We start from the raw sequence: 13,578 nt of genomic DNA, 5'->3' as shown, positions 1-13,578 counted from the left end.
TGCTTTAAGCATCTGAAAATATACAAAAATTTACTGGGGTACTTAAACTATTCCACTTGGTATAAGAAAGATGCTGAAAAGCTTGGGACCGTAAGATTTAATGTCCCCCACCCCCACTGGAGAAAACATTCAATTCGCACTCTGTACCAAACTAAAGATCTCGTCTAGATCTGGCGATTTAAGTTAGACATATTCACGTAAAATCCACGGCCGTGTCCCCAACACAGCTACAGCCCGATTGTTTTTGTTTTATTTTTATTTTAATTATCTATAACCCAAGTTATTTTATAAAGTTAGAAAATGTTTTCAAGCCTCTGTATCAGCTGATAGTAGCCTACGTAGCACATAATACAACTTACAAATGGCTTTTAAGGAACCCGCAGGTTCATTGCCGCCCTCACATAAGCCCGCCATCGGTCCCTATCCTGTGCAAGATTAATCCAGTCTCTATCATCATATCCCACCTCCCTCAAATCCATTTCAATATTATCCTTCCATCTCCATCTCGGCCTCCCCAAAGGTCTTTTTCCCTCCGGTCTCCCAACTAACATTCTATATGCATTTCTGGATTCGCCCATATGTGCTACATGCCCTGTCCATCTCAAACGTCTGGATTAATGTTCCTAATTATGTCAGGTGAAGTATACAATGCATGCAGCTCTGCGTTGTGTAACTTTCTCCATTCTCCTGTAACTTCATCCCTCTTAGCCCCAAATATTTTCCTAAGAACCTTATTCTCAAACACCCTTAATCTCTGTTCCTCTCTCAAAGTGAGAGTCCAAGTTTCACAACCATACAGAACAACCAGTAATATAACTGTTTTATAACTTTCAGATTTTTTGACAGCAAACTAGATGACAAAAGCTTCTCAACCGAATAATAACAGGCATTTCCCATATTTATTCTGCGTTTAATTTCCTATGTAGCACATAATGGAAAAATTGAATTTTTTTATTAATTTTTATTTTGCAAGACATGGTTCTGACTTCCAGGTAACACTGGTCGAGCATGACATGGTGGTAAAAAATAAATATTGACATCTAGTGAGCAAAATATGAACTTAAGAGAACATTAAAAATGTAGGAAACAGCAGCCACATTATAGCTTTGGAGTCACATTAGTCAACAATAGAACATTCCCTCTCTAGTTAAAAAAAATATATTACTGGATGTGACTCTCAGGTCACATGGGCCAATAGAGGGTTATCCGTTGATGTTTTAAAGATAGGTTTCGAACTTTTTTTTTTTTTTTTTTTTTTTTTTTGGAAATTCCACCAGGAAGTGCTCCGAAAATAATTATTAAATGCCAGAATTTTTATAATCCTAAACTTAACCATGTGGTCGAGTCTTCTCTGAGTCCTCTGAAAATGGGTGTCTGGTGTACCATATCAAGATGACGAATAATCGGGCCTTGTCCTATGAAACAGTCTTAATTCTGAGGCTATCAAGATATTGTTGATCAGTCCATAGCTTTACTGGAAGTGGGTGAATGTGACGCCTATACACAGCAATTCCTTCATCACGAAGTCAAGAGCAACACTGAATAGAATTGGTGAGAGTGGAGCCCCCTGTGCAACTCCTAGCTTGAGCATTATAGGGGTTGTCTTTGTAGTTTTATTAAGAGTGATAGTAGTAGAATTTCCTATTAAAAGCGATGTTATAAGCATCTTGAGTTTTGGAGGTACAGGCATAGCATTGAGAGTTTATTTAATGTGTTGATGAGAGACATGATCAAATGCCTTAGAAATGTCCAGAAAGACTACACAACAATCCTTTTTATTAACTTTTGAATCCTTAAGGCCTTAAGGCATCCATTAACATTAGAGGAATTTAGGAAAACACCTGGACCAGACATAAATCCTCGTTGGTTAAGACTTAAATCAAGATAAGATCGTAACTTGATATCTACTACACGCTCAATAATTCTGCGCAGAACAGAATAGATCGTAATTGGACGCCAGTTCTTAAGAATATCTGGATCACCATCCTTATAAATCAGAATTGTGCGTGCACGTCGAAGGCAGGGCGGAACATGTCCCCAACGGAGCATGTGGCAATCAATGGAAGAGATTTATATAAACGGAGCTCTTTAATGACCTTCATTCTGACTCCATCTTCACCTGGTGCAGTGTCAACCTTGATACCCTTACATGCAAATGCAATTTCTTCAGGGGTGATGATAATATTGTCAGGATCTGAATAATCGGGTACCGAAGATGACTGATAGTTATCAAGTGTGCAATTGTTGGCGACACCACATAAATTGTTGTAATATTCGTATACCGAAGAAACGGGTAACTTACATTGCATAGGACCTTTAGAGGATAATACATGCTGCACTATTTTACTAGTTGGAAGTAATAGTTAAATTGTGCTAAATCATAAGCATATTGTTCTTCCTTCTCTCAGAATTCTTCTTACTTCTATTTTTAGGATTTTTTCACTGTTTATAAGTAATACCATCTGGATTATTTTTCCTACCTTGCCGTTTTTTGTAATAAGTTGTTGCAGGATGTTGAGGCCCTTTACATTGAGATACTGATTGTTTAAGGTAATGACAATATTTTTCAACACATTTATCAAAGACGGCATTGTCTGAGACATCAAAACAAGCTAAGGTGTTGAATTGTGTATCCCAATACTTAAGATAAAAATTATCATGTAGGGAATCAGACGTAGAAGAAACGGGCTGAGACGAAGAATTTGTGAATTCATTGTTGAGTACAGGATCAATATATGACTGATTGAGAATATTTCTATGTACTTCAGACGTTGAAGATGTAGAAGGAACGGGGTGAGACGAAGAATTTGTGAATTCATTGTTGAGTACAGGATCATTATATGAGTGATTGATGATATGTCTATGTACTTCAGGATGGGCACGTACAATATGACGGTTAACGCTTTTAAAAAGACGGCCACATATTTCACATTTACGTAAATTCTTAGGTGATACATTTTTATCTGAATTTTGAGTATTAAGAGTAGTTTCCTCATTAGAAACAGCTTGGGATAAAGAGTCGTTATTATGACATCGATTGATCTGAATATCAATTCCTCTGGTTGTGAATTGTTTATAATAGATTTTACAATTTACGAAGGATCTTGTATTGTCCATACTATTTGAAGTTGTGGGAGTATCATCCATAATCACGCAAAACCATCACAAATTTCAACCAAAGACATAAAATATTAAAATGAGGTCGATCAATAAGTCTTCAAAAAAAATATATATAGCCTATATATATAGGCCTACAATAGTTTGTTTACCTAAATTAGAAACACGTATAGTCACAAGTTGAAACTTCAAAAGAAAACTGAAATATTCACTAGAAATTGATAATATCTTCAAAAGTCATAAGAGATATAGAGGGAATTAAACTCTTGCATAACACAGTTGTCCACAAGACCACAATATTTCATTAGTTATATCCATAATAAATTGTATGATTCTTGTCCATAGAAACCATGTCAACAAATAGGACCAAAAGTAAATTTAAGATTTATCCATAATATAAAGAGTTAATTATGCTACTAACATTGTCACTTGAAACACGTTTAAAAATAATAGTATCAGTATATAAATCTGAATTAGAAACTCAAAAATAAAATAATAAACTCCAATATATCAGTTCTTATAACCAGATCATGGCAACACATATTTTGAATACATACTGCTTTACTCTCTTCAAAATGTCGCGTTCTGCAACCACTGACCTTCTTGCTGCCCACTTTTCATCCTGCTTACGACACACACATTACCCCTTCATCGCCATGTTATGCAATACGCACGCCCAAGAAGGAACCTTTCCTCACTTCTCACTGAGATAATAACTTGCTTCATCCTTCATGCTTATTTACAATTCAGACATTTCCATGGAAACGCAACGCAACAATGCAACTAATATCGTAGCATCGTTCGACTCTTATCTCCGGTAATATAATTATTTCAAGAATCACTGATCGACAAATTTCAAATTTTCAATTTTCCCCTGAATAAGAATAGGTGAGTTTTTATAATTAGACCTCACTGAATCCAAAGTAGCAAACGAAAATAGCTATCTCCTAATGTTTTGCTAGATATTAATAATTATTATATGTTACCTGGTGAATTACGGCTTTGACAAGACGAGCATGCGCAATGTTTAGTAGTATTAGTAGTATTTATTTATATTTATTTAACCAGAAGATTCAAACTATAATATGAAGAATAAAATTACTTAATAGTATTAAATTTACAATTACAATTACAAATAAAATTAAAATATTAAATTTACAATTAAAATTACAATAAAAATCAAAGTACGAAAAGATTACCTGACTAATGAAAGCTAGATAATTTATCATAAAAAAAACAAAGAATATTTTATATTTACTGAATTACAAATTAAACCTAGAATAAGAAAATTGTATAGTGACGAAGTTACTGGATATTGAAATGTTTTGTGATAGATTATGGAAACTATTTACAAAAATCAATTACTGACCAAGTGCCTAGTAAGTTTGCGTTTGAATTCAATTTTATTTCGACAGTCCCTGATGCTAGCAGGTAGCGAATTCCAGAGTCTTGGCAGGGCTATTGTGAAAGATGAGTATGAAGAGGTGCGATGGGATGGTATTGTTAGTATTGTTTCATGACGAGAGCGTGTGTTCAGATTATGGTGGGAAGAAAGGTACGTGAAGCGAGACGACAGGTACGAAGGAATAGAAGAGTTCAATATTTCGAAGAGAAAGAGAAGTGAATGTAAATTTCTTTTCTTACTTAGTTTAAGCCAACCTATTGCTTCCAGGTAATATGATCATATTTACGAACATTGCTTACAAAACGTACACACAAATTATGAGCACGTTGAAGTTTCGTTTTGTTGTCGCTAGAGAGGTCAGTCAGTAAAATGTCAGCATAGTCAAAATAGGGAAATACAAGTGTCTGCACAAGGGACTTTTTTAAGCAAGAGGGGAGAAGAACATTTATCCTTTTTAGCACATGGACAATAGAATATACTTTTCTGCAGGCTTCTGTGATTTGCATGTCCCAATGTTGTGTATCTGGAACTTGGAAATTGTCGACGGCCCATTCTTTTTGCCGTTAAGTGTACGTACAAGAGCGCGGTCGTTCGGCTTCCCAATCATTCACAAGAAAAGAAGTGGTAAGCGCAATAAACCTGCTGCAGTGTAGCCTTCGGGTCACTGCTCCGTACAAGAGAAAAAAAAACGAAGCATAATGTAAGGTGCCCATTTATCGTGCCCCATTTGGTTTTTGCTTTTGTTTAGCCATTAACAGGGCTAGGATTTTGATGAAATTTCATCTTTTTTCTAGTAAGCCAGAAACATTGCTGCTTTAGTATTTACATATATGTTATGTGATAAACTGAGTGTTTTAAGACATATTTGTTAGGGTATTGTTTTGCATTTTTTTTCCTGTTCCAACTCATAAGAGCATTTTTTGTTTTATTCGGTCATTTTTTAGGCATTTGCTTTTAATTTTGGCCATATATCCCCATTACTAATGTAAAATAATGTTTGTTTCCTTTGATATTTTCTCTACATATTTTGTTCATTAATACCCATTATTTTGTATAATATTTTAATCGTTTTTCTACACAAATATTGCCACATTAACATAGTACACCCCACGTAATGGATCAGTACAACCACCCCTTCAATATAGACTCCTCAATGCCTGCTAGTTCCGGATAAGACTGGCCTTGCGGTGGACTATATGGAAACTACATCAGGTAAAATTAAAGTTTTTTAGTAGATTATTTTACGACGCTTTATCAACATCTTAGATTATTTAGCGTCTGAATGAGATCAAGGTGATAATGCCGGTGTAATGAGTCCGGGGTCCAACACCGAAAGTTACCCAGCATTTGCTCATATTGGGTTGAGGGAAAACTCCGGAAAAATCTCAACCAGGTAACTTGTCCCGACCGGGAATCGAGCCTGGGCCACCTGGTTTCGCGGCTAAACACGCTAACCGTTACTCCACAGGTGTGGACAATCAAATTAAACTGTACTACTTAGAAAAAATTATGTAAAATTAAATAAACTTAAATGTTGGCACTAGAATTTAATTTAATTACTAGTCTAAATATTAAGTAGTACAAAATCTCTTTTCCTACTAAGCCAATTATTTATTTTATTGGGTTATTTTACGACGCTGTATCAACATCTCAGGTTATTTAGCGTCTGAATGAAATGAAGGTGATAATGCCGGTGAAATTAGTCCGGGGTCCAGCACCGAAAGTTACCCAGCATTTGCTCCTATTGGCTTGAGGAAAAACCCCGGAAAAGAACCTCAACCAAGTAACTTGCTCCGACCGGGATTCGAATCCGGGCCACCTGATTTCGCGGCCAGGCTCGCTGACAGTTACTCCACAGGTGTGGACACTAAGCCAATTATGTGAGATCAATTTTTAGGGCATTTTGAAAGATTTTTAGATCATAAATGCATTGTTTTTAGGATATTGTTTCATGATTTATAGGTCATCAAAATCCTAGCCCTAGTCATTAAAGTTGAAGACTAGAAAATTATGTAATTAAGATCCTTCAACATCTAGCTACAATGTACTATACAGAATTATAAATTTATAAATGTGGAAACAAATGGAATATAAAACATGAAGAATGAATTGATGCATTTTTTGACATTTCAATGAAGTGGTCTACATTGCGTCCCCTATGCTTTTTAACGCATTCAGTGGAAATTATTTTAATAATGCAGTGAAATTAAAAGAAATAGAACAAAAACAACTTTATTAATAACTAATGATCATTGAAAATATGTAATATTTTAAAAACATTTCGGAAAAAAAACACATCTTTGATTTATGATATTTTTTAACAACTTGAAAACATTGTACACAGTTTAAACCGAGATTAAATAGTTCAATGCGTTTTAGTCAGGCCTGAAATATAAATGACAGCAATCTTCTTAAAATCCAACAGATGGGAATAAAGTTCTGAATTTCGTCCTGGGGACAACATTTAGACAGATCCTGGTGGACGAAATATAGATATGTGTACCAAAAACGTATAGCGGCATCTTGTCCTAGCTACGCTGCTATATCCGATCCGCTGACTGTATAGACACTTTAATCTATATAGAAGCAAAAATATTTCGGAAATACGTACATTGGGCTGTGAAGCACTACTGAGAATATATAAGAAGAATAGTTTTCCAACTTCACTCATTATTAAAAACTTAAATAACAGCGAAACAGACAATAATACTCGCTCCAATTGAAGGGATGGTTTCTACTCACAACCACCAGGGTGCGACATATTATAGGGGAAAACCAGGGGGACGAATTTAGGCAAGAGGACGAACATTGGGCACTACACCTTACATGGAGATGTAGGCCTATAGAATATATCAAAACCAAAGTATCAAGTGGCATACTGACATACTGACAACTACATTTAATAGGCCTATTCTGATCCTTTGAATACCCACTTCTCTTCTAATTTTGAAATTGAAAATAGATCTCTCTTTTTCGAGACGCATTTGGGGTCTGCAACATAACATACTAAAAAGAATTTGAAATTTCCTTCCGTTGGTTCTTAAGAAGAATTTAGTACAGTCGCTCTTGATGCCTCATTTTGATTACTGTGACACTCTCTACATTGACCTTAACAGGAGACTGACAGACAGACTACAGCGTGTTCATAATGCATGTGTTCGATTTATTTACAACGTCCGTAGATTTGACCGTATCACACCTTCACTAAATATGCTGTCCTGGGTCCATCTCAAAGAGCGAAGAACTATTCACTCTCTCACTTTACTCTTCAATATTCTTCAAAACTCTAACCCTAGCTACTTAACTTCTAGTTTTCAACATTTGTCCTCATATCACGAAATACGAGTAAATACTCGCTCACAACACTATATCACACTCTCCATTCCTAAACACAGAACATTCTTCTATTCTTCATCTTTTACCGTCTCTGCAGCTCATCTCTGGAACTCTCTACCACAACATGTCAGAGACTGTCGGACACTGTCTAGTTTCAAAAATAAACTAAAATTGCATTTTTTCAATTCTGATTTCTTTCAGTTATAAGCCCTTTTCTCTGCGATAGTTTTGTAAAAATATATAAATATCTTTTTTCTTCCTTTCCCCTTTTTGTTCTCTTGATCACAAGATGAATTTATTATCATACCCTTTTATTGTGAATTTTATTTAATTTTCGTATTTCTTTTATTTTTTATTAGTTTTATTACATTTCACTTTGTTATATTCTTCCTTACGTTCTTCATATTAATTATTTGTACTAAATCAGTTGCTTTTACTATATTTCAGTGTATTTTACTTTCCTTTTTTTCTATTATGGTATTATTTTCATGTTGTTTAGTGTCGATTTATTATGCTATTATTATTTTTTTGTAATATGTTAGTATTCTGTTCTTTAACTTTTTGTTAAATTTTTCACTGATTGTATACTTTGTGACCTGGTAGAGTGTAAGAGAAGGTCCTATGGGCTTAATTCTGCCGTATAAATAAAGAATTATTATTAATCATATTATTGGGAACTTCCGGTGGGATATTTAATACACGGACGGAAACATAATCATCTTTAGCAGGTGTAATTGTCACTGTCGTCGTAGCACCATTAAGTAATTCCACTACTGATGTTCCAGTATGTCGCTGTAAGTAGCGCTCATAATTGGCAGAGGAAGTAAATTTTTAATATGCTGCATTTTGCTTACCAACAAGCTGAATGGTTTGTAGTTCATCGTCCTTCATCTTCAATACTTCTTCTATCTAACGGTGAACATCTAAGGCTGTAGGTCATTGTTGTTCTTTATCAAATGTTCGCAATGTATGTTGACGCACTATTTTAGTTGCCATTATATTCCTATTATTGATCAAACTATAACGTAACACAAAAACAGCTCCGCTTCCTAGTCACTCGGAATGATGTGCACTGCTCGGCTGTTGCCGGCGTATTCGATCTGAAGTGATGTGCTTTGTAAATAGTGAAAAATAGTGTTTTCATGTACGACGTTTAAGTGCAATAACACGTGGCTTAGTGGGTCAGGAATTTCTTTTCACAAGTAAGTACAAACGCTTTAAGATAATAAAATTGAATTCTGGAGGCTACATTGCAACTGTAACATATGTATATCTTAGATACCATAGTTGAAAAAGTTTATAATTAGGCAACAATCTGTGTTTACAGGTTTACTTTGAAGAAGCCCGAGCTTGTTCTTATAATAAGAGACAAATTTGTGTCTTCACATTATGTAAAATTGTGTTCGTCTCATTTTAAAGATACAGATTTTTGGGGAAATAATGGCAATAGAATTTTGAAAGATGATATACCATCCCTGTTTAATTTTCCAAGCCATTTGCAAAAGGAAGGATATAATATTATCTCTGTTGTTACACTATCACTATCATTAAAATCAATCAGTAGTTTACGACAATAAAGAATACTTAATTGTTAGTACAGGTATACTAGACTGTAGAGAAATCCCACTGAGTGAATTATTTAGACTTACACATCAGATGTTAAACATATTAGTGGAAAGATAACTTTTTGTTTTTATTATGCAAATGAATTTATCTGCAAGATAATCAACTTTCGTTCAAAATAAATAAATAAATGAATGAATGAGTGAATGAATGAATGAATGAATGAATGAATGAGCCTTCTTTTTGAACTTATGATTCAGAGTTCACCTATAAATAACTCTTCTACATTTTGCCGAATATATCTTATTAAAAAAAGCAAGGAATGGCATCTTATTGATATTACATATGTGCATAAAAATTATGTACCATCACTCCGCAAGCAATGGTAATATATCTGTTTTATTTATTTAAAATAACTATACAATATGTAAAGAAATCCACACATAAAAATTATGTCTTTTTTTATTTTGCATAAAGTGATTATGTTTATTTTTAGGTCTTCACATTACCTATTGTTTGCAATGTATTAGGTACCGGTATTTTTTATAATTGATAGCATTCCCTTTATTAATTGAAGAATGAATTCAATGTAATTTGACTACCTTTGCGCATTATATTTTGCCAGATTACTTATGTCCTGTGGTCTAGAAGTACCAGTAATATAATTTTCGATTCTCTAAAACTTAACAACAGGTCTATACCGATTATCACATATTTTATTTCACTTAAGAATTTGATTATAATAATAATAATAATAATAATAATAATAATAATAATAATAATAATAATAATGGCTTTATTTAACCTGGCAGAGTTAAGGCCGTTAGATCTTGTCTTACATTCAACCAGGATTAAAACTTGCTTACATAGTTGAACATACAAGTGGATCGAAATTAAGTAATTACATACTGATACAATTTAGGTACATAATGAGATCAAAAGAAGTAGTTACATAAAAATTTACCTCATAAAATAAAAATAAACATAGTGGAATACATATTAATGTTAAAATCAAATACGAATCACATAAAAACAGAAGCCGATAATTCAATAAAAAAATGTACACAGTAAAAATAAAAATAAAAATAAACACATTGGAATATATATTAGTATTAGATATCAAGTAATTAGGATTCACACAATTAAACCAGAAATCGGCAATTGAATAAAATGTACACAATAAAAAATAGACTAATAATAAAAAACAACACAATAGGATACATATTGGTGTTAAGTGATAAATAAACACGATTTACATGCTTACACAATAAAAATAAGAAACAAACAATAAAAATAAATACAGTGGAATACATTATATTAAATATTTGCAACGCGTTTGGTCTGACAACTAATCATAAGATATTTTTCTAATTTACGTTTAAAAGAAATTAAAGTTCGGCAGCCCTTGACTTCAGGCGGTAGAGAATTCTAGTGACGAGAAGTAGCAACAGTAAAAGATGAAGAATAAAGAGATGATGTGTGGAGTGGCCTTTCTAGCGTGTTATCATATTGTGCCCGAGTATTTAAGTTATGATAGCGAGAAAGATTGTGGAATCGGACAAATTAGTAAGAGGGAGCAGAGTTGTGCAAAATTCGATATAGGAGAAAAAGGAATGTAACTTTCTCCTCTCATTTAACCTGAGCCACGATAATTTATCGAAAGAAGGCGAAATGTGATCGTAGTAGCGGACATTACAAATGAAGCAAACACACGCATTATGAACACGTTGCAGTTTATGGGATAAATCCACCTGAATAAAGCATCACAATAATTGAAATGTGACATAATAAGAGTCTTACAAACGTCTGCCTTAATAGCTCGATAGTGGTACAGTCTTTTTAATGAGTGAAGAGTGGAAAATACTTTCTTGTATGTGTGGTTGATATGCGTGTCCCAGGTAAGATTAGATTTAAAATAAACTCCCAAGTTTTTTACAGTTGAACTGAATGGAATGATCGCTTTATTCAGAGTCACAGGAGGAAGGTTCCGCTTATAAATATCGGGGATTAATCTTTTATTCGAAAATAAGATAGCCTGTGATTTATCTGTATTTAAGTTAAGTCGGAATTGTTGAGACCAAGATGATACAGATTCGAGATCTTTATTGAGTCTATTAATACAGTCACTTAGTGTATCAGGACTGGCGGAAATGTATAATTGAACGTCATCTGCATAAATATGATATCTGCAATGCTTAAATGACTTAGCGATATCGTTAATATAGAGACAGAAAAGCAGTGGGCCCAATACCGAAACCTGGGGAAATCCTGACTCTACTGTCTGCCAGGAAGAAAACCGATTATTGAAGACAACACGCTGCTGGCGGCCAGTGAGGTAGGAATGCATCCAGGTGATACCGCTGTCAGAAAAATTTAACACTCGAAGTTTAGTTAGTAGTAGATCCATGTCAACAGAGTCAAATGCTTTGCTATAATCATCCAATAAAATTAATATTGTTGCTAGTCGTTTATCCATAGCGTCTCGTATATCTTCAATTAAATTCAAGAAAGCAGTGGAAGTGCTATTCCCACTTCTGAATCCAGATTGGAAGGGGTCGATAATATTAAATTAAATCAGATATTTGCTTAATTGCTTATGGATAATACGTTCAAGAGCCTTTGATAGAACGGGAAGAATGCAGATTGGCCTATAATCTTTACGAGATGCAGGTGTGTTTACTTTAGGTACTGGACGCACTAAAGCCGTTTTCCAGAGATTTGGGTAGGTAGAGGTAATGATGGAAGAATTAAAAATATGTGTTATCACAGGAAGCACGATATCGATTAATTTATTAATAAAAACAATGTTTATGTTGTCAGAGCTAGTCGTTTATCCATAGCGTCTCGTATATCTTCAATTAAATTCAAGAAAGCAGTGGAAGTGCTATTCCCACTTCTGAATCCAGATTGGAAGGGGTCGATAATATTAAATTAAATCAGATATTTGCTTAATTGCTTATGGATAATACGTTCAAGAGCCTTTGATAGAACGGGAAGAATGCAGATTGGCCTATAATCTTTACGAGATGTAGGTGTGTTTACTTTAGGTACTGGACGCACTAAAGCCGTTTTCCAGAGATTTGGGTAGGTAGAGGTAATGATGGAAGAATTAAAAATATGTGTTATCACAGGAAGCACGATATCGATTAATTTATTAATAAAAACAATGTTTATGTTGTCAGAGCTTTGCGCTGTAGATCTAGTGTTTTAAGAGCCTGCCTAACTTCAGTGTCTGTAATGTTAGAAAAGAAAAATTTTTCGCGAGTAGGAAGAGGAATGGCTAAGAGTGTATTCATGGTGTTAAGTTTTTGTTGTTTATCAGGTTGTGAGGTGAGTGGTGAAGTAAAATATTGATTAAGTTTATCAAGTGATATGTTTGCGATTTCAGTTTCTGTGGTTTTACTTCCTATTCTCATGTCACGCAAATGCTTCCAATGACACCGTGAGGAAATGGAGGGGTCGACAAGACTGAGAGCATGACGGCGTTTGGCATTTCTAATGCTTTGCGTTGTTCTGTTCCTAATTTTTTATAGCTGTAAAAGTTTTGCTTAGATTTATTGTGTCTATACTTCCTGTAGGCAGCGTCACGTGACGCCATAAGAATTTGTGTAATCAAGGTGCATATATTTATATCTTGTGATCTAAGAGTAATGTATGTTAATATAATTTTAGATTCTCTGAAACCTAACAATATGCTGATTATCGTAAAATTATACATTCTGTAATGTGTATTGTGTAGGCCTATTTATGGATGTATGAGCATGTATTCTATAAATTGCTGCGTACGTATTTTCTTGCCTTTAATGCTCTGACACAGCGTTTCTCAAACTATGGTCCGCGGACCACCTGTGGTCCTCGAGTTCTGCCCTTCTGGTCCTTCGAAAAAGACAGAAAAAAATCAAACGAATTGTGTATCACACTATAGCTGAAAATATCAGAGTTTGGAAATGACTCATGTCAATCGCCTTTCACTTTTTCTCCCAGTAGGCCTACTAATATTTTATGAAATTTCTTACCCCACCTGTCTACCCATTTCCCACTCTATTCTCAGCAACAAAAGAGGAATTTAAAGTACTATGAAAGTGGCGTTTCCCTGCATATCTGGCGCCGAGCCTATAACCTAACCAGGGACCACCCGAATTCATAACAGAGGACCG

The sequence above is a fragment of the Periplaneta americana genome, chromosome 14 (genome assembly GCF_040183065.1).
Source record: "Periplaneta americana isolate PAMFEO1 chromosome 14, P.americana_PAMFEO1_priV1, whole genome shotgun sequence".
Taxonomy (NCBI): domain Eukaryota; kingdom Metazoa; phylum Arthropoda; class Insecta; order Blattodea; family Blattidae; genus Periplaneta; species Periplaneta americana.
Note: the sequence above shows the minus strand (reverse complement) of the source record.